The 19,973-nt window shown below is 35.1% G+C and overlaps 1 non-coding gene across 1 annotated transcript; it reads right to left on the bottom strand.

Moving 5' to 3' along the window:
- Window positions 1-16,154: 16,154 nt before the first annotated feature.
- LOC132537907 (small nucleolar RNA SNORD22) lies at window positions 16,155-16,279 on the bottom strand. Its single transcript, XR_009549319.1, has one exon. It is a non-coding gene; the product is annotated as a small nucleolar RNA SNORD22 (small nucleolar RNA).
- Between the last annotated feature and the right edge of the window lie 3,694 nt (window positions 16,280-19,973).

Genomic DNA, 19,973 nt, shown 5'->3' with positions numbered 1-19,973 from the left:
AAACAAAAAAGAGAGAAGACTCAAATTAATAGAATTGTAAACGATGGAGGAGATATCACAACTGACACCACAGAAATCCAGAGAATCCTGCGAAACTTCTATAAAGAACTATATGCCACCAAGCTAGAGAATCTGGAAGAAATGGAACAATTCCTAGAAGCATATGCCCTTCCAAAACTGAACCAAGAAGAACTACAAAATCTAATTGCCCCAATCACAGACAAAGAAATTGAAATTGGTATTAAGAACCTCCCCAACAACAAAAGGCCTGCACCAGATGGCTTCCCCAATGAATTCTACAAAACTTTCAGGAAACAGTTAATACCCATACTTCTTAAGCTTTTCTATAAGATTGAAGAAACAGGAATACTCCCTTCCACCTTCTATGAAGCCAACATCACCCTGATACCAAAAGCTGACAGGGACAGAAAAAAAAGGAAAACTACAGACCAATATCTCTGATGAACATAGATGCCATAATATTAAACAAGATCTTGGCCAACCAGATACAGCAACATATCAAAAAGATTGTTCATCACGACCAAGTGGGATTCATCTCAGGAATGGAAGGCTGGTTTAACATCCATAAGTCAATCAATGCCATTCACCACATCAATAAAAGCAAAGCCAAAAACCACAAGATTATCTCAACAGATGCAGAGAAAGCCTTTGACAAAATCCAACACCCATTCATGCTCAAAACTCTACAGAAAATGGGAATCGATGGGAAATCCTCAAGATAGTGGACACTATATATAGCAAACCTACAGCCAACATCATACTCAATGGACAGAAGCTGAAAGCAGACCCCCGCAGATCAGGGACTAGACAGGGCTGTCCACTGTCACCGTTACTCTTAAACATAGTATTGGAAGTTCTTGCCATAGCAATCAGACAAGAGAAAGAAATCAAAGGAATACAGATTGGAAGGGAAGAAGTCAAGCTCTCACTATTTGCATATGATATGATAGTATACATAGAAAAACCTAAAGAATCCAGCAGAAAACTACTGGAAGTTATTAGGCAATATAGCAAGGTATCAGGCTACAAAATCAATGTACAAAAATCAGCAGCATTTCTTTATGCCAACACTAAATCTGAAGAAGAAGACATGCAGAAATCACTCCCATTTACTGTTTCAGCAAAATCAATCAAATACCTAGGAATAAAGTTGACCAAAAAAGTCAAAGACTTATATACTGAAAATTATGAGTCTCTACTCAAGGAAATAGAAACTGATACCAAGAAATGGAAATATATCCCATGCTCATGGATGGGAAGAATAAATATCATCAAAATGAATATTCTCCCCAGAGCCATATACAAATTTAATGCAAAACCCATCAAAGTTCCACCAAGCTTCTTTAAGAGAATAGAACAAACACTACCATCATTTATCTGGAACCTGAAAACACCTAGAATTGCCAAAACCATCTTGAGGAAAAGAAACAGAAATGGAGGCATCACACTCCCAGACCTTAAACTATATTATAAAGCCATGATCATCAAAACAGCATGGTATTGGAACAAAAATAGGCACACAGACCAGTGGAACAGAATTGAAAGCCAAGAAATAAATCCCCACACCTATGGACATCTAATCTTTGATAAGGGGGCCCAAAGGATTAAATGGAAAAAGGAGGCACTCTTCAATAAATGGTGCTGGGAAAACTGGGTTGTAACATGCAGAAGAATGAAATTGAACCACTTTATCTCACCAGAAACAAAAGAGCAAACTTAACACCAAAAAAACAAATGACCGCATTCAAAAATGGGCAGAGGATATGAACAAAACATTTACTACAGAGGAGTTCCAAAAGGCTAACAAACATATGAAAAACTGCTCTAGGTATCTGATTGTCAGAGAAATGCAAATTAAGACAACACTAAGATACCACCTCACTCCTGTAAGAATGGCATACATCAAAAAGGACAGCAACAACAAATGCTGGAGATGTTGTGGGGATAGAGGAACCCTTTTACATTGCTGGTGGGAATGTAAATTGGTCCAGCCTCTGTGGAGTTCAGTCTGGAAAACTCTCACAAGGCTAGACATGGACCTTCCATATATGATCCAGTAATTCCTCTACTAGGGATATACCCCAAGGACTCCATAACACCCAACCAAAAAGATGTGTGTACCCCTATGTTCATAGCAGCACAATTCATAATCGCTAAAACCTGGAAGCAACCCAGGTGCCCAACAACAGATGAGTGGCTGAGAAAGCTGTGCTATATATACACAATGGAATACTATGTAGCTATCAAGAAGAATGAACCCACCTTCTCTGACGCATCTTGGACAGAGCTAGAAGGAATTATGTTAAGTCAGCTAAGTCAGAGAGATAAAGATGAGTATGGGATGATCCCACTCATCAACAGAAGTTGAGGAAGAAGATCTGAAAGGGAAACTAAAAGCAGGACCTGACCAAATTGTAAGTAGGGCAGCAAAGTAAAAACCCTGTGGTGAGGGGTAACATGCAGCTTCCTGGTACAGTGGGGGGTGGGAGTGGGTGGGAGGGATGGGTTACAGTCTTTTACTGGTGGGAATGGTGTTTATGTACACTCCTAGTAAAATGTAGTCATATAAATCACTAGTTAATTAATACAAGAGGGGGAAAATTAATTATATGTCTTGAAGTTTTTCAAAACACAAACTGAATCTTTTCAATATATAGGCTGTGTAATTGATATGCAGACTCCCTCAAAAGCCTAGACCAAGTAGATCAGATGGAACCAATAGCACAGCTATATACAAGATACTGGGTACTGTACAGCAAACCCTAACATAAGGACTTTTCAAAGTTAACCCAATTACCAAGTAATGTGATGATAAAAATAACTATCGATTGTCTTTTTGAACCCTAAGACAGCAGGAACCTCACATCTCCACTATAGAGCCTCTACTTACCCCAGTCCTGGAACCCTTGGATAGGGCCCACTTTTCCGTATGCCTCTCCCAATCCATATCAAATAATATTGCATCTGCCAATCACAACCTAATAAACACAATGATTGCCCCCTCAACATGCTTCACTTCAGACTGTGTCCAGAGACTTCACGTATGGAATGACAACCCTTCAGCTTCATTACTTGTGTGAGACCTTTCCTTTCATAGTATACTCTAATTCCATCTCAGGTGGTTCACTTTCTAACAAAGTCCCAAAACCTAGATATACACCAGTTTCTGTGAGAGAGAGCATATGTTCACATGTATCGTAAACTACTGCAAAATATATATCTAAAAGTAGAAGTACACTAGAGTTTGAAGTGAGTACTCCCCTAACACTTCCTCTCCACTATTCCAAGCTTTGGGTCCATGATTGCTCAACAATTTATTTGGCTTCGCATGTTAACTCTCTTTTCAGTCACCAGGTTCCAGATGTCATCAGGATGCCGGCCAGGCTTCCCTAGACTGAAGACCCCACCAATGTATCCTGGAGCTCTGCTTCCCCAGAGACCCACCCTACTAGGGAAAGAGAGGGGCAGACTGGGAGTATTGACCGACCAGTCAACGCCCATGTTCAGTGCGGAAGCAATTACAGAAGCCAGACCTTCTACCTTCTGCAACCTACAATGACCCTGGCTGGGTCCATGCTCCCAGAGGGATAGAGAATGGGAAAGCTATCAGGGGAGGGGGTGGGATATTGAGATTGGGTGGTGGGAATTGTGTGGAATTGTACCCCTCCTACCCTATGGTTTTGTTAATTAATCCTTTCTTAAATAAAAAAATAAAAATAAATTAAAAAAATAAATAAAATAAAATCCAAGATACACACATGACAAGGCCTGATCCCTATCACATCAGAATCTATGACAAAAAAAAAAAAGATTTGGTGGGGAAGAGAAAAAGGAAATAGATCAAGCAAGAGAATGGAAGAACATTACAGTGAGTTAAATTCCAATCAAACCAGCTATCACCTAAGAAATGTAGGGGGAAATGAATAGTTTATAGAAGTAAAGGAAAATATATTTAGGGCATGAATGAGTCAAAAGAATGAAATTTTTTAAATTAATTAATTTATTTATTTATTCCTTTTGTTGCCCTTGTTGTTTTGTTGTTGTAGTTATTATTGATGTCATTGTTGTTGGATAGGACAGAGAGAAATGGAGAGAGGAGGGGAAGACAGAGACGGGGAGAGAAAGACAGACACTTGCAGACCTACTTCACCGCCTGTGAAGTGACTCCCCTGCAGGTGGGGAGCCAGGGGATCGAACCGGGATCCTTCTGCTGGTCCTTGTGCTTAGCGCCACCTGTGCTTAACCCGCTGCGCTACCGCCCAACTGCCAAAAGAATGAAAATTTTATCTGAAAAAATTCAGCTTTATTTCTGTGAACATATTTATTGAACATTTCAGATGAAATATACTACTATAATAAAGTTTTCCAGCAATGTGATCAGTGTAACATTTTTATAATGCAGTCATAAGTAAGAATAGTCTTTTTTATTTTATTTTTAATTCTTACTCTTATGATTTTATGACATATCTGGGCATTTTTGGTTAAGCTTGGAAATATATTGTGAGAATAAAGTTGAATTATGTTATTCTGACCATGAGAAAACCATAGAATAATTACAGTTATAATCAGCAGTTCAACCAACCTTCATCACCAGTGCAACCAACCTTCATCAGTGACATACTTGATTTCCATTTGCAATGCACTAGAACAAGGATTTTAATTAATCCTGAAACAACACAATGGAAAAACCACCTTGCTATTAGACATCAGCTGTTTTGTAAGAAAATTATCATCACAAAAGGAATCTTTTTAATTGAACAATATAATTTCATTTTAGTCTCTGTAACTCTTTCAGCATAATTTTAAAGCATAAATACAGAATTGTTTTAAGATTCTAAGACTATCATGCATATTTATTGAATATTTTGATAGCATCAACCTGGGAAATGTAATATTGAGCTGTTGAAATAACAGCAAAATTAATAAAGATTTTGATCAGGATATGTTCTCTCTTTAGCAAATTTGTTTTTGTTCATTATCAAAAATATGTCAGATTTTATGATATGGCATGAGAAATACATCAGGGATGAGTCACAGGATTTGCATGCCAGACATTCTAAGTTCAGTTCCTAGCATTATCTATTCCAGACCCCCCTATGACATTCTCTACCTTTAACAAAAATGAATAAAATCTTAAGAAAGCTTTCAGGATAATGCAAAGGCTGCATCTAATGTAGTATTGATTCTTGAGCTAAGAATAAATATCAACATGCATTTTGTGGTTTTATATCTTTTAAGTTTTATGGTTTGGGTGATATCCTGCAATAGATTTACTATGCACAAAAACAAAAACTTTTAGTAGTTCAGAGTGTTTAATATTTTGCTACCCTATTTAGAAAACACATGAGTAATTTCCAGTATCAACAGAACACATGACATGATAATAAACTAGTCTAAAATGAGGACTGTAATCTTAAGTACATAGAAGAAAATATTGACATAAGACTTCTTGGTGTCGACTTTGGGAATATCTTTCGACTTTAGTTCAATAACAAGAAAAACAAAAGCAGAATAATGGGGTTCCATCAAGCTGAAATGCTTTTGCACAGCAAAGGGAACCACCAACAAATGAAAAGCAACCTTTCTTAAAACATGTTATATATCTGACATATAAGACAAAGGAAATATGGTTAACATATATAAATAACTCACAAAATTCAGCAGCAGAAGCTACAACAGCAATAAAATTGCATCCCACTGGAAATGGGGAAGGATCTGAAGAGATTCTTCACCCCAGAAGATATTTAGATGGCCAACAGCGTTAGAAAAATGCTCAATGGGGCCCGGCTTTAGCACAGCAGGTAAAGCACACATGGCATGAAGTGCAAGGACCCACACAAGGATCCCTGTTTGAGCCCTCAGCTCCCCACCTGCAGGAAGGTGACTTGACAAGCAGTGAAGCAGGTCTACTGTCAGAGGGAATACAATGTCATACCTCTCCAAGATATGTATCAGCACAATTTACCAACCACCTCACTGTCATTTCCATCCACCCTAGGACACTGGGTACTGTAACCCTTTTCAACATTCTCCTCTCTCCCATTTTAAGTTGAAAGAGACATAAAATAGTTGCTGGTATTGTTATATATCCAGCATTTGAATTTTATATAAAAATGAAAACTGTAGGAGTCGGGCAGTAGTGCAGCAGGTTAAGCGCATGTGGTGGGATGCATTGGATCGACCTTCTCGTGGTGCATCCCGTGAGTACCCATTCATTGGGGAAACTGACGATCCTTCCTAGCCGACTGAATCCACATGGATCCCAGTCACTTTCAAAGCCAGCAACAAGCAGCTCCTGACAGCTTTCAACCTGACGCGGTTGACTGGCTACGGAAGAAGGGCAAACGCTGGAAGAAGAAGCTCATGTGGTGCAAAGCATATGGACCAGAGTAAGGATCACGGTTCAAACCCTGGCTCCCCACCTCCAGGGGAGTTGCTTCACAAGCAGTGAAGTGGTTCTGCAGGTGTCTTTCTCTTCCCCTCACTGTCTTCTCCTCCTCTCTCCATTTCTCTCCGTCCTATTCAACAACAACAGCATCAATAACTACAATAATAAAACAACAAGGCCAACAAAAGAGAATAAATAAATATTTTTTAAAAACTGTGCAATAATAACAGCCACCAGACTCATCTCTCATTAACACTGATAAAAAATAAGAACAATCTATGTCTACAGTGTTCTAAGTATAAATGTTTACTAATGCTAGTCAATTTGCTCTGCATATTTTATTAAGTTGTGAGCCACAAAATTTTACTTATTTACTAAAGTTTTATTTAAGAGAAAAAGAAAGGAGAGAGAGAGAGAGGACACCAAATCATCATGTTGGCACAGTTGGTACTGGGGATCAATATCAGAACCTCTAGTTTTCAAGCCCTAGACTCTTGCACTGCTTCATTTTATAGCTGGATATATCACAAAAAGTTATGAATACATCCAAATTATGTAATTAAAATGATAGTAAACTAAAATCTTGAAATTTGATTTTTCATAATGATATGGTCTAGATTTCTTACTATAAAGAACTTCTGTGTTTCTAAGGAAAAATAAAAATTCAGGTCAGTATTTGTAATGTATGAGAACCACTGACGGCCATGACACTTAAACACTTCAACTCTTTTCACAAACATCAGGATTAACTGAAAATTTCAAATTTCATTTCACTGTTGAAAGTATTTTGAATTATATCATGAACATGATGAACTTTTGTTTGCTTTATGAGACAGCCTTCACTCAATGACAAAGTTTATGATCATTCTACTTTGTCACTAAATGCCATGCACAATGAGACTTTTTAGCCTGTCTTTTTCATTCTGAACTATATCAGATGAGGCACCTCCCAGATTCCTCCTTAGAGTCTCATAAATCAAAGGACTGTTCTAAACTCCATTCCACTTCTTCAGATTTATTTTATTTAAGTTAAGTAAACACAAAAAGAGAGACAAAAACAATGAAAACCAGGCTGTCAAGTGTCATATGTCATGCTTGAGATCAAATGCAGTACCTTGAGCTTCTAAGTTCAGAATTTTACTACTGTGCCACCTCCTGGGCCAAAAATTCCCCTACTCTGATCCAGGTATCCATCCTATGATTAAGTATCTATATCTGTTTCCCTACTAAATATAGCATATTTGAGGAAGTACATTTTTCTTTTACTTGATTACATAAACAATTGTATTAGTTGAATATTTAGAAAAATTGTTGTATAAACAAAGTATTTTCCAATTGATACATAATTTAATCAGTTCATATATATATTGTAATAATTATTTATCTTCTTTTCTAACATTTTTAAAATTATTTTTAAAATATTTATTCCCTTTAGTTTCCCTCATTGTTTTATGTTGTAGTTATTATTGTTATCTTTGTTGTTGGATAGGACAGAGAGAAATGGAGAGAGGAGTGGAAGACAGAGGTGGAGAGAAAGACACATACAGACCTGCTTCACCACCTGTGAAGCGGCTGCCCTGCAGGTGGGGAGCCAGGGGCTCCAAATGGGATCCTTAAGCTGGTCCTTGTGCTTTGCACCATGTGTCTGTAGCCCACTACACTAGCACCCGGCTCCCAATTGTTTTTCTTCTTAAAGACAGTTGAAACAAATAGAAATAGATGATAGGGAGATAGCTCAGAATTTCAGTGCACACAATTTACATGTCCATTTGAGTTAAATTTGACACCCCCCCCCCCCCCCACACACACACACCATATAACCATCTGCCAGAATAGGGCAATAGTGCTCGGATCTCTTTCTAGTGTGTTTCATCAGGCCTCATGGCTCCAAGTCACCTTTTTCAGATAGAAAATGACAAAAGCAGAGAAACAAATGGAGAAAGGGAAAGATACCAATAATAGCAAAACTCCCTTCTATGTGGTAGGTCTTAAGTTTAAACCTGGGTCATGACTATCATAGCAGAGCAGCTTTACCATCCTGGTGAGTTAAATGCTTGTCCTTCTTTCTCTCTATTAAAAAAATAAGTAATTCTTAAAATTACATAAAAGCTGCTCTCACTGGTTTTCTCTAACTTATTGCTGGGTTCCAAGGTTTCTAATGTGAAACCTGAATCAAATAACTTACTTCAAATACCACTAATGGTGAGAGAAGAATCCTGAAGTCCTGAGGTAATGAACACTGGTTTACTTTTAACAAGGGAATTTCACCATATCCTATGAAAATCTCTGTCTCTGTCTTTTTTTTTTTTTTTTAATTACCAAAGCACTCACTGCTCAGCCTTGGCTGATGGTGGAACAGGGGATTGAACCTGGGACCTGGAAGCCTTAGGCATGAGAATCTGTTTGCAAAACCTTTATGTTATTCTTCCCTATCCTTAACTCTCTTTTTATTGAGCATACATACATCAAAATAGCTATGTCAAGTATAAATATCATAACTATACATTTGAATATTTAATCTCCTAGTATGTAAATCACTCTACATCAGACTTGCTACTTCATTTTCTTTTTTTATTTTTTATTATCTTTATTTATTTATTGGATAGAGACAGCCAGATATTGAGAGGGGAGGGAATGATAGAGAGGGAGAGAGACAGAGAGACACCTGCAGCCCTGCTTCACCACTCATGAATCTTTCCCCCTACAGCTGGGGACCTTGTGCTCGAACCCCGGCCCTTATGCATTGTAACACGTGCACTCAACCAGGTGCACCACCTCAAATTCTAATAATTACATCAAATTCTATATTTACTCTGAATTTCTGGCCTTACCACAAGAATGTAGACTGAATTTGGGGTATCAGAAAAGGCACTTTTGTCTTTGGGCCTTTTGATTCACTATTTGTATTTGATGTTAGCCAAATCATCCCTGGAGGCTGAAAACAGAATAACAAGAGAAGAAAAATAATTTCTGACATGAATAATCAGGCATTTTATAGTTCTAGTAAATAAGTCTATTGCAAATACATACCCATAGTAATAGGCATTTACAATTATTAGTAAAAAAATAATCTTCTAAGTATTTTTATCATTCACATAAAAAGAGAGTAAGTACTCAAGTATATATATATCTCTAAAAATGTAGAAAGAAAACAGGAAGGTGAAGAAAATGGTTAGATTGGTCCTCATTTCATTGCTTTTTAAAAAATATATATGTATATATGTATATATATATATATATGCCTTTGTATTCTGTTTGTTCATATTTACATCTGGCTTCAAATACCAGCAGTTGTAGAAGCACAGTTCACCATTTGGACTATCTTAGGGTTTTCACTTTTTTTTTAACTTGAGCTATTTTGAAAATTGTCATAGAAACTATGAACTTCACAATAATAAAGTAGCACTGCAGGTGTCTTTCTGACCTCTTTCTCTCTGTTTCATCTCAATTTCTGTTTCTATCCAAATAAATAAATACATAAATGTATAATAATATTTTTAAAGAGGGTCTGGTGGTGACACAGCTGGTTAAGTGTAGATATTACAGTGTTCAAGGATCCAGGTTCAAGTCACTGGCATACACAAGCAGAGGGTGGAATTTCACTAGTGATACAGGTATTTCTCACTCTTTCTCTGTCTTCCCCTTCTTTCTTCATTTCTATCTCTACCCAGTAAATACATGGAAACATTTTAGAAATACAAAAAATAAAATAAGAAATAAATAATAATCTCTTTTTTTTCAGTGTTGGAAATATCAGTCACTTTTATCTGCTTACTTATATTTTTGTTAAAGACCAGGTGACCATGATAATGTATGAGAGGTTATTAGAAAATGAAGCCAGGGGCCCAGCAATGGCATTAAGCACACATGGTTTGAAGCCTAAGGACCAGTACAAAGATCCCAGTTCAAGCCCAGGCTCCCTGCTTGCAGGGGTTGCTTCACAAGTGGTAAAGCAAGTCTGTAGGTTATCTTTTTCTCCCCCTCTATATTTTCCCTTTCCTCTCAATTTCTCTCTGTCATGTCCAATAAAAATAAAAGTAATGGCTGCCAGGAATAGTGGATTCAAAGTGCAGGCACTGAGCCGAGCAATAACACTGGAGGCAAAAAAAAAAAAAAAGTAAAAAAAAAATTAAAAAGAAAAAGAAACCAAAAGCATTCATGTATTCTACTCCAGACTATAGATTTATTTGCTGATTTCCTGGAGACATTTTTTCATGAATGGAAAGGGGAAAAAAAAAAGAGAAAGAAAGAAAGAAACATTAAGGTATGTTGTTATTTTGACTTAAAACAAAAATATAACTTATGATGTGTGTTATAGTACTCTTTGCTGTTAACAGAAGAATAACCTTGAGTTTTCTCTCAGAGATCAGTAACTATGCTAAAGATATGTCATTAGATAATTTTATTTAAGAAAAGTGCATTTTTTCTAGGTAGTAACCATTTTACTTGTAAAAATGAAAAGACTACCTTTTGGAAAAAGGAAAGATACTACAGTTCAAACTATAATACTTTTATGGTAGGTAATAGCATTGAGACAAATAAATGGGAAAAAACTGCTTTTTAATTAATTATTTTATATTATATTGGTTTGGTTTGATTTTGGCTTCTTACTAGAACTCAGCTATGATTTGACAATTGATAGAACCAGGAATAAAACTTATGACTTCTCCCATTCAAATTCTTTGAGCTCCTACTTCACTTTCCCCTAGCTTTTAAAGGATTGTTTATTTATTTATTTATATCTATTTTAGACAGAAAGAGAGAAGTAGCAGGAGAGTGAATAAGACCATAGCACTTCCCTGAATGTGGTGGGAGCCAACTTCGACCTTGGGTTGCACATAAAGCAGAACTTTATCCAAGTGAGTTAATTCACACTCCTTTGAGAGGTTTTTTGTTTTGTTTGTTTGCTTGTTTGTTTTAGGATTAGTTCTAATAGTAAAAATGAGTGCTACCTTTGGGAGGGCTATGGATAAAGAAGCCAGTGTCATTCCTGTAGGGATATCTCATGTGAGTACTAAGTGCCCTTCAATGATCCAATTGTTTCAGATATATCTAAAGAGAGTCTTACTCAGTTATTACAAGGAACTCAGTCACACAGTACTGTCATACCTCAAGCTACTTTTAATATTCCTGTTCTCTAATTAATCATATGTAACTTTCCAGCAATGTAAAATGTGATTTATAAACTTTAAAGTATCTTGTTAATCCAAATGACTGATAGCTTTTGCAACTTACTGATAAAGTACTGGTTACTTAAAGCAAACTATTCTAAAGAATGTAAGACATTTTGGGTGTTCTGAACAAACTACCTACATAGTTTATATATTAACAAGTATCCACTAAGAAAATAGGTCAACACTTTCCCTCTAAGTGTTAGGTCAAGAGAAAAACTTTTGCTCATTGCAAGTAATAAACTGATAGGTAGGAGGAGTCACATTGTACTTTTCAATGATTCATATAAATAAAAGTCACCAATAATGATTTTAATGGAACTCATATCCAGATGAATAACAGTGGCAATGAAGTGAACTCAGCCTTTCCTTAACTTTGTCAGCTCAATGAGGTGTTAATATTACGGTCAATGGGAGCGTAGCCATATTAGACACAAGCAACTACTTTCGTTAAGTTATGCTTCTTTAAAATAGTAACACTCAGCAATGCATTTACATCTAAAGTCTTTCAATGTCATATTTTAATTTAATGAAATCAGCATTTTTCTGCATTCACAGTAAGAGTGTAATTGCCTGTTGGGAAGAAGGTGAGAAGATAGTTTTAAAATCAAACTTTAGAAACTAGCATGTATGACTTTAATGGAAACAATCTGCTCCTTTTTCTACCTTGAATCAGGCATTCTAACGTGTTACTTTTAAATTAAAGCTGAGACAATATAGCTCCAAGTGAGTTCCAAATTGTTGAAAACAATATGATTTTCCTTTCCTATACATTTTTCCCTTTAGCAATGTATTTTTTTAAAAAAGAAAGAAACATTATGCAATGAGAAGCAACAGACATAGAGGTGGGCAGCCACACCCTTGGTTGAGCACATACATTTCTATGTTTAAGGACCTCAGTTCAAGCCCCAATCCAACCTTCATAGGGGAAGCTTCACAACTGATGAAGCAGTACTGTATCTCTCTCTCTCTCTCTCCTTCCCTTCTTAATTTCTCTCTGTACTATCAATTATGAAGAAAAGAACATGAAAGCAAAAAAATTAAGAAAAAGCATTTGACACAATAATAGAGCTGTTTGGGAAGGCCAGTGTAATCAGCTGAGTATTCTTATTAGCACTAATAATGCTGACTAAAAATATTTGTCTAAATAAAATGTAAGATTTTATACCAGTAGGTGAAACATGAAGCTAATAACATAGAACTCTGAGCTGTAGTTCAAGTATTGCCTCTGTAAATATACAGCAAACATTAATGACCATTTTTTAGAATATATTTTAATGTACAAATTTCGACACAGCATTTCCAAAACCAAATTTAAATATCTTCTTCATTCTGTTTGTTTGTTTTCAGAGCAAGGGTTTCCAGCATGTGTGGCTCCACTACTCCTGGGCTGTGATTTTTCTTTTCAGATAAAGAGACATGGAGAAAGGAACAGAAGCAACAGAACCTGGGTATCCGCCAGCACAACAAAACCTCTCATAAACTACAAATAGGCTTGACTTTGCACTGAGCACATAAGTCAAGTACCTTACCTTGTGAACTCTTCTCTCTAGCTCCTGCATTCCCATTTTCAACAAATCATTCATCTGTTTAATCAGTCAAGTCACAAATGCAAGGAACCTCTATACCCTTTCCTCTTCCTGCTGTCACATTTCAAGGATCTTTGAGTTCCATGGGTTTTACAAAATCAGTGTCTCTATGACTAAATATGAAGAAACGATTGTTGGCTTCCATCAGATTTTCCCTTTTTCTCTCCTCAAACACAATTCCTCCATTCATGTTCCTTATCTACAGCTGGCTAATCTATCATCCCATCTTCACTGTAACTGGGTTAAAATACAAATATGACTATGTATTCCCTCTTTAAAATTCTTTTTTTTTTTTTTTTTTGTATTTCCACAAGAGATATCACTGGGACTTACGCCTGCACAATTCCACCACTCTAGATGGCTGTTTTTGCTTTTTTTTTTTTTTCCAGATAAGAGAATGAGAGGGATTAAGAGAAGGAGGGAAAGAGAGGAATGGAGGGAGAAAGGGAAAAAAAGGAGGAGGAAAGGCTGGCAGAGGAGAAGGTAAAGGGGAGAAAGAGGCACCTGGAGCACCGCCTCATCAATACTGAAGCTTCCTCCCTGTCAACCACAGTCTTAAACACACATCATCATGCATGATAATGTGAGGCTCTACCAAGTGAGCCCCACCCAGCCAGCACCATAACTTTCTCTTTTTTATGTTTTTAGTGCTTAACTGCTTCAGAACTCATTATAATAGCATAAGATATTATCCAAATTTTCACCTTTGCTTAATTTCCTTTGCATATAGTGTAGTTTTTTTTAAGACCAGAACTCCACAGTTCCCTTAACTTCCTAATGAATTTCTAGTTTTGCACATGCTGTCTCCCTCCTGAAACATTGTTTTTTTCATAATCAACCTAAACCGACTTTGCTCCCATCTGGAAAATTATATCAATCCTATTTTCTGAGCCATATAAAAATACTTCTTCTTGAATATATTCCTTACATGTTCAAGTTGATGACTTGAGAGTTGTATCAAAATTCTCTTTTAGAAATACTTGCAAAATTGCACTTAACACATTTTATTCCAATGATTTACTTACATCACTATCTGTATTCCTTAACTGTGTGCCCTTGAGAGCAAGCAGTGTTCCATATTTATCTGTTCATCTAGCACTTTTATGCTGTCTAACACATATTATGACTCAATAAATGTTTGTTGAATTTAATTGACACAAAGTGAATCAAATACTGTACTTATCTGAAGCTCTACCACTTATACAAAATTTTGTGTGTGTGAATCATAGCCAGAAGGAATACAAGCATTTAGATGTCTGCTAATACAATCACTTCCACTGACTAAAGAGAAGTTATTTATATTATAAATAAGCTATTCAAAAGGAGTTGAAGGCTTATATCACAGGAAACAAACTGACAGTGAGAATAAGATTTCATTTTTGAAGACTCAAATTCAGTTTTAACTTTTATCAGTTAAAGGTATTACATTATTTACCTTCCTCAAAAGACTTGTTAATTGGGAGCCGGGCGGTAGCACGGCAGGTTAAGCGCAGGTGGCGTGAAGCGCAAGGACCGGCATGAGGATCCCGGTTCTAGCCCCGGGCTCCCCACCTGCAGGGGAGTCGCTTCACAGGCGGTGAAGCAGGTCTGCAGGTGTCTGTCTTTCTCTCCCTCTCTGTCTTCCCCTCCTCTCTCCATTTCTCTCTGTCCTATCCAACAACGACAACATCAGTAACAACAATAATAATAACTACAACAATAAAAAGACAACAAGGGCAAAAAAAGGGAAAATAAATAAATAAAATTACAAAAAAAAAGACTTGTTAATTTTAGTGAGGTTTTAAATATACTTTATATTGAACAAAGTGGTATGAATTAACACTTGAAATTATGTTGTATTTATGTGGAGTTTAGTCTTATTCTGATTTTTCAATGTTTGCCCCATGAATTAAATAGAAATTGTGAATCATTAAAATCATAGGAGCTGGTAGAATCTGGCCTGAAAGATGAACCATTTTAATAAAAAAAAATTACATTGAAATAAAATAGGAGAATGCTGAAGGCTTAGTACAACTTGTTTCAGTTTTGTTGCATACCTAATGAATACATAGAAATCCTTTAAAATTATAATGTATGCATACACAATGGAATAATACTTATCTATAAGAAAAGGTGAGACCATTCCTTGTGCTATGCTAAAGCCGGACCTAGATGGGACTATGCAAAATGAAATAAACTAGGAGAAAGACAAGGTATATTCTCACTAATCTCTAGGATTTAAGAAATACAACAAGGGGAAATATGGATAAAATATTAAAAGAACAACAACCTTTGGTTTATATCAGTAGATCTGAGGACACTAGTGGGGAAGGGGTCAGACAGCAAAAGAGTGGTTGGGGAACTGTATCATACAGAGAATGGGGATGGGATTTTGTTGGAGGGAAGGAGTGTTTACACACATTTTGTGGAGATGTGACACTGTACCACTGAGACAAATACTGTGCTGTAAAACATTCTGTAATGAAAGCCAAAACAAATTAGAAAATATTTTGGTACCTTTCACACTAAACATTACAGTCTAATAGAAAACTTAAGAGAGCCAAGCTAAAAATTTTACTTATGGTGCCTGAGTTATTATTTGCATAACAATAGTTCAGCAAACTAGTATCTCTTGTAATTAATAAAATGTTATTAAGGTAAATATTTTCATTATTTCAAAAGTAAAATCAGTTCAATCATTTACAAATAACTAAATAAAACTGTTTTCACAAATAGCTTATAATGTCTTCTTACTTTACTCATTACAGAGTTAGATATTTTATTATATATCATAAATGTCACATATGCATATGACTAATTTATAACAATACATATGCTTAATATTTACATATCTATTAATACGCATAAATCACAAAAAAGACAGCCAGCCCTCTAAAATTTAAGACTTTTATTTTTATTTTATTTATTTATTTTTCTGTATAAAGAGACAGTAAAGTGTTTATTAGATAGAAATCACTACTTAATGTATTTAGCAGAGTACAGCTAGTCCCTCAGACAGTTCCTTCTGGAACAAATTTCCTCTTTTCCCCCAGCCAGTCCCAGTGGGTTCACCTTTGCAGGCTCTGGGACTAGGACAGGAGGTGAGACATTTGGGTGTTTCGTCACCGGAAAGAGACTTTTAATCTATGTAATCAAACATAAATAATAGATAGTGAAAGGAAATAAATGTAATAATTTTCATTTTTATTTTATGTATTTATATTTTACCAGAACACTGCTCAGCTCAGGCTTATTATGATGCTTGGAATTGAACCTAAGTGTTTCAAGCCTCAAGAATGAAAGTCATTTTACATAACTATTTTATCAAGTATCTCAGGAATATTTTAAAGTAGTAAATTGATAATAAATGGTACAAGTATTCTCTTTTCTCATTCAAATAGAGAGAAGCAGAGAGTAATCATCACAGTATCAGAGCTTTCTGAAGTCTGACATTTCCATGTGGTACCAGGTTTCAAATTTGTCTGTACATACAGCAAGGCATACATCCTACCTGATTAGCTATTTCTCTGGCATCTAAAAGGTGTAAGTTAGAGTAAAAGGTACCCTTCATACTAAATAAGAATAACTAATCACAGAAACCAATACAGTGAACATATAACTGATAAACAAGACCAAGTATGGAGTATTGATCAAATGAATAGTACCTTCTGAATGGACAACAACTTGAAGAGATTGTGAGAATAGCTGTCTGAACACTACCTAAAACAGTAGCAAACATTATACATACTTAAAAGCTTTCCTAAGTAGCTGCTGAAATTGTCTCTTGTGTTTCCTATACATCCAGTAGAACGTAGAAATATCTATTAGTGGGAGAAAAAGTCATATCCACATCCTTTGGAAATTATAAAAGTGCAATTTACATTACTGTTAATGTGATGATAAATCTATAGTTTATAGTAGAATGTTCTTTTCCGTAATTGATCATAGTCTTGAGGTGACATGATTATAAATAGTATAAATAATTGAAAAATAAAGTACATCCTTAATAATAAATTGTATATTCAATTCATAGAGATACTGCTGACACAGTATATAATAGAAATATTTTCTCTTTACAGTTTAATGCATTTTAAAAATATTTATACTTATATAACAACCATTACATATAATAGAGCATATTAATTAAACAAAAACTTCCATTATTTTCCTTTACAGGTCATTTACAATCAACTGTTGTGAGACATTTACTTATCTGACTGTGATATTATATTAAATATATCTGTTTCAGAAGTTCATATGAATATATATTATGTATTCTTTTTGCATGACTTCTTTCATTTACCAAAATGATTTTCTACTTTGTTTTTTGTACTTTACACCTTTTTATTGTTGAGTATTATTTCATTGCAAGTTTACATATAGAGAGAGATAGATACACACACACACACACACACACATATATATATATATCGCAATGTAAAACTACAGATATTTCACTAACACAGACACCTGTTGATGACCAGCTGTTTCCAATTTGGGAATATAATGAAAAAGCCTTTTACAACATTAATAGCAAAGTTTTCTTGTGACTACACACATACACATTCACACATACACACACTTTTCCCTTGCCCCAGATAAGTAGCTATGAGTGAAATTGATTTGATATGTAAATTATACAAAACAAAGAAACATTCTCCAAAGTGGTTTCTAACACTTCACATTCTCACCAGTAATGGATTGGGATCTTAGTTCCTCATGTCCTTTTAGCATTTTCTTATGTTATCTTAGTATTGCCGTTCTGTTTAAAAACACCCTTGAGTTTTTAAATTTTGATTTTTAAAAGTTTTGATCAATAAAGAATAAGCTATATAGCTTTATTCTGTAATACCTACTTCTCTCTGAATCCAGAATGAAAAACATCTTGCTTTTTACATAAGATAGTACATGCATTTCTTTAAAAGTTTTCTACTTTTAGACTTTACCATTAACTATGAACTTAGAACAATATCAAGACATAGTGTTGGGCAAAACTTGAAGTTCATTTTTTGTATCATATAGACATTCACACTTTGAAACATTAGGTATAAATACTATAATAATTTGAGTAGTACTTTCCAAAAGTTCATTCAATTAAGCTTTTTCAAGCAAGATTTGTTAATAATGTATCATATTGGGTAGGGGTAGATAGAATGATGGTTATGCAAAAAGACTCTATGCCTGAGGCTCCAAAGCCCCAGGTTCAATTCCCTGCACCACCATAGGTCAGAGCTGAGTAGTGCTCTGGATAAAAACAATAAAATAAGAAGAATGTATCATATAACAATTAGGACTTCATAAATTCATTCAAAGATTAATGATCTTGTTTCTGCTAATTTAGCTCACCGAGTAATATGATCCTTTCATTAAGTTATTACCCAATTCATTTTTCCTTTATATCACCAAAGATAATGACAAATGTCTGGAAGTAAACTTATTACTATTCTTAAGATGTAAAGTAGTGAAAAGTTCTCATGAGCCTGGAACAATAAAAATTTCAAGAATAGGAGTCAGGTGATGGCACACCTAGCAGAGTATAAACCTTATCATGCATGAGATCCAGGGTTCAAGTCTTTGATCCACACCTGCAAAGGGGAATCTTCATGAGTGGTAGGATATTGCTGTAGGATAATGTATGTCTATCTATCACTTTCTCTCCTATCTCTCTCTCTCTCTCTGTAAAAAATAAAATGAAAAACAAATTGTTGACAGGAGTAGGGGATTACAGTATTAATAATCTTGGTAGCAAAAGTTAAAAATAATAACAGTATTTATAATAGTTCAAATTTATAGACTTCATTTTTACCAAATTCATTCACCTGTATAGTTCTTTCTGAGACAGAGACCTAGCATATGTAGTGCTAGTGACAGAACCCAAGTCTCATGCATACAAGTCTGTGTTCTATGGCTTTAGGCCAACTTTTGAGCCAAAAGATAATTTTGTATTGCTAAATAATAAAATGATATTTTCATTTGTTGTCCTTCTTTTGAAAATTCATAACCCCAGATGAATAATAAAGAAAACATCAGAACATTTCTGCTGGAGGGATAATCTACAATAAAAGACAAGCATAGCTAAAAGCATCAAAGACAATGAAATTCCAAAAAACCTTCACAGGCACAAAGTCTAAAGAGACATAAGGATCTAATGTAATATAGCATACATAATAAGAAAATTAGCTTATATTATATAGTATATTTGAATAAAGTATTTAATTCCCTTACTAACATATTATAGGAGTTTATTAACTATAACAAGTATAAATTATAAACATAATAAGAATGGCTAATAGTTATATAAAAATTTCTCTATAAACTGAAGCTACTCTAGGGGGCTCGGCTATGGTGCACCTAGTTAAGCTCACATATTACCATGTGTAAGGACCTCAATTCAAGGTCCCACTCCCCATGTGCAGTAAAGCAGTTCCACAAGTGTTGTCTGTCTCTCTCCCTCTCTATCTCCCATTCTCCTCCCAATTTCTTTCTGTCCTATCAAATACAATGGAATATATAGGGGGGAAAGGCTTCCAGGAGGAGTGATGCATTTGTAGTGCTGGCACTAAGCCCCAGCAATAACCATGTTAGCAACTAAAAAAATAAATAAACCAAACAAAAAAGCATATGCTGTACTAAAGTAAAATATTTATGATAAAAATTTCAACATATTATAGATTCTTAAAAATGACATCAACACACTTCGTATATGATAGCTAACTGGTTAGATAGTGGGTTTGCATAAAATAAACTAAATAACATCTTGATAACACAATTCAATTCTTTTGACCTGAAAAAGTTACATATTAGAAAGTTCATCTAACTTGAATT

The sequence above is a fragment of the Erinaceus europaeus genome, chromosome 3 (genome assembly GCF_950295315.1).
Source record: "Erinaceus europaeus chromosome 3, mEriEur2.1, whole genome shotgun sequence".
NCBI classification, from domain to species: Eukaryota; Metazoa; Chordata; class Mammalia; order Eulipotyphla; family Erinaceidae; genus Erinaceus; species Erinaceus europaeus.
The sequence above is the reverse complement of the archived record's forward strand: the minus strand, read 5'-3'. Positions and strand labels throughout refer to the sequence as shown.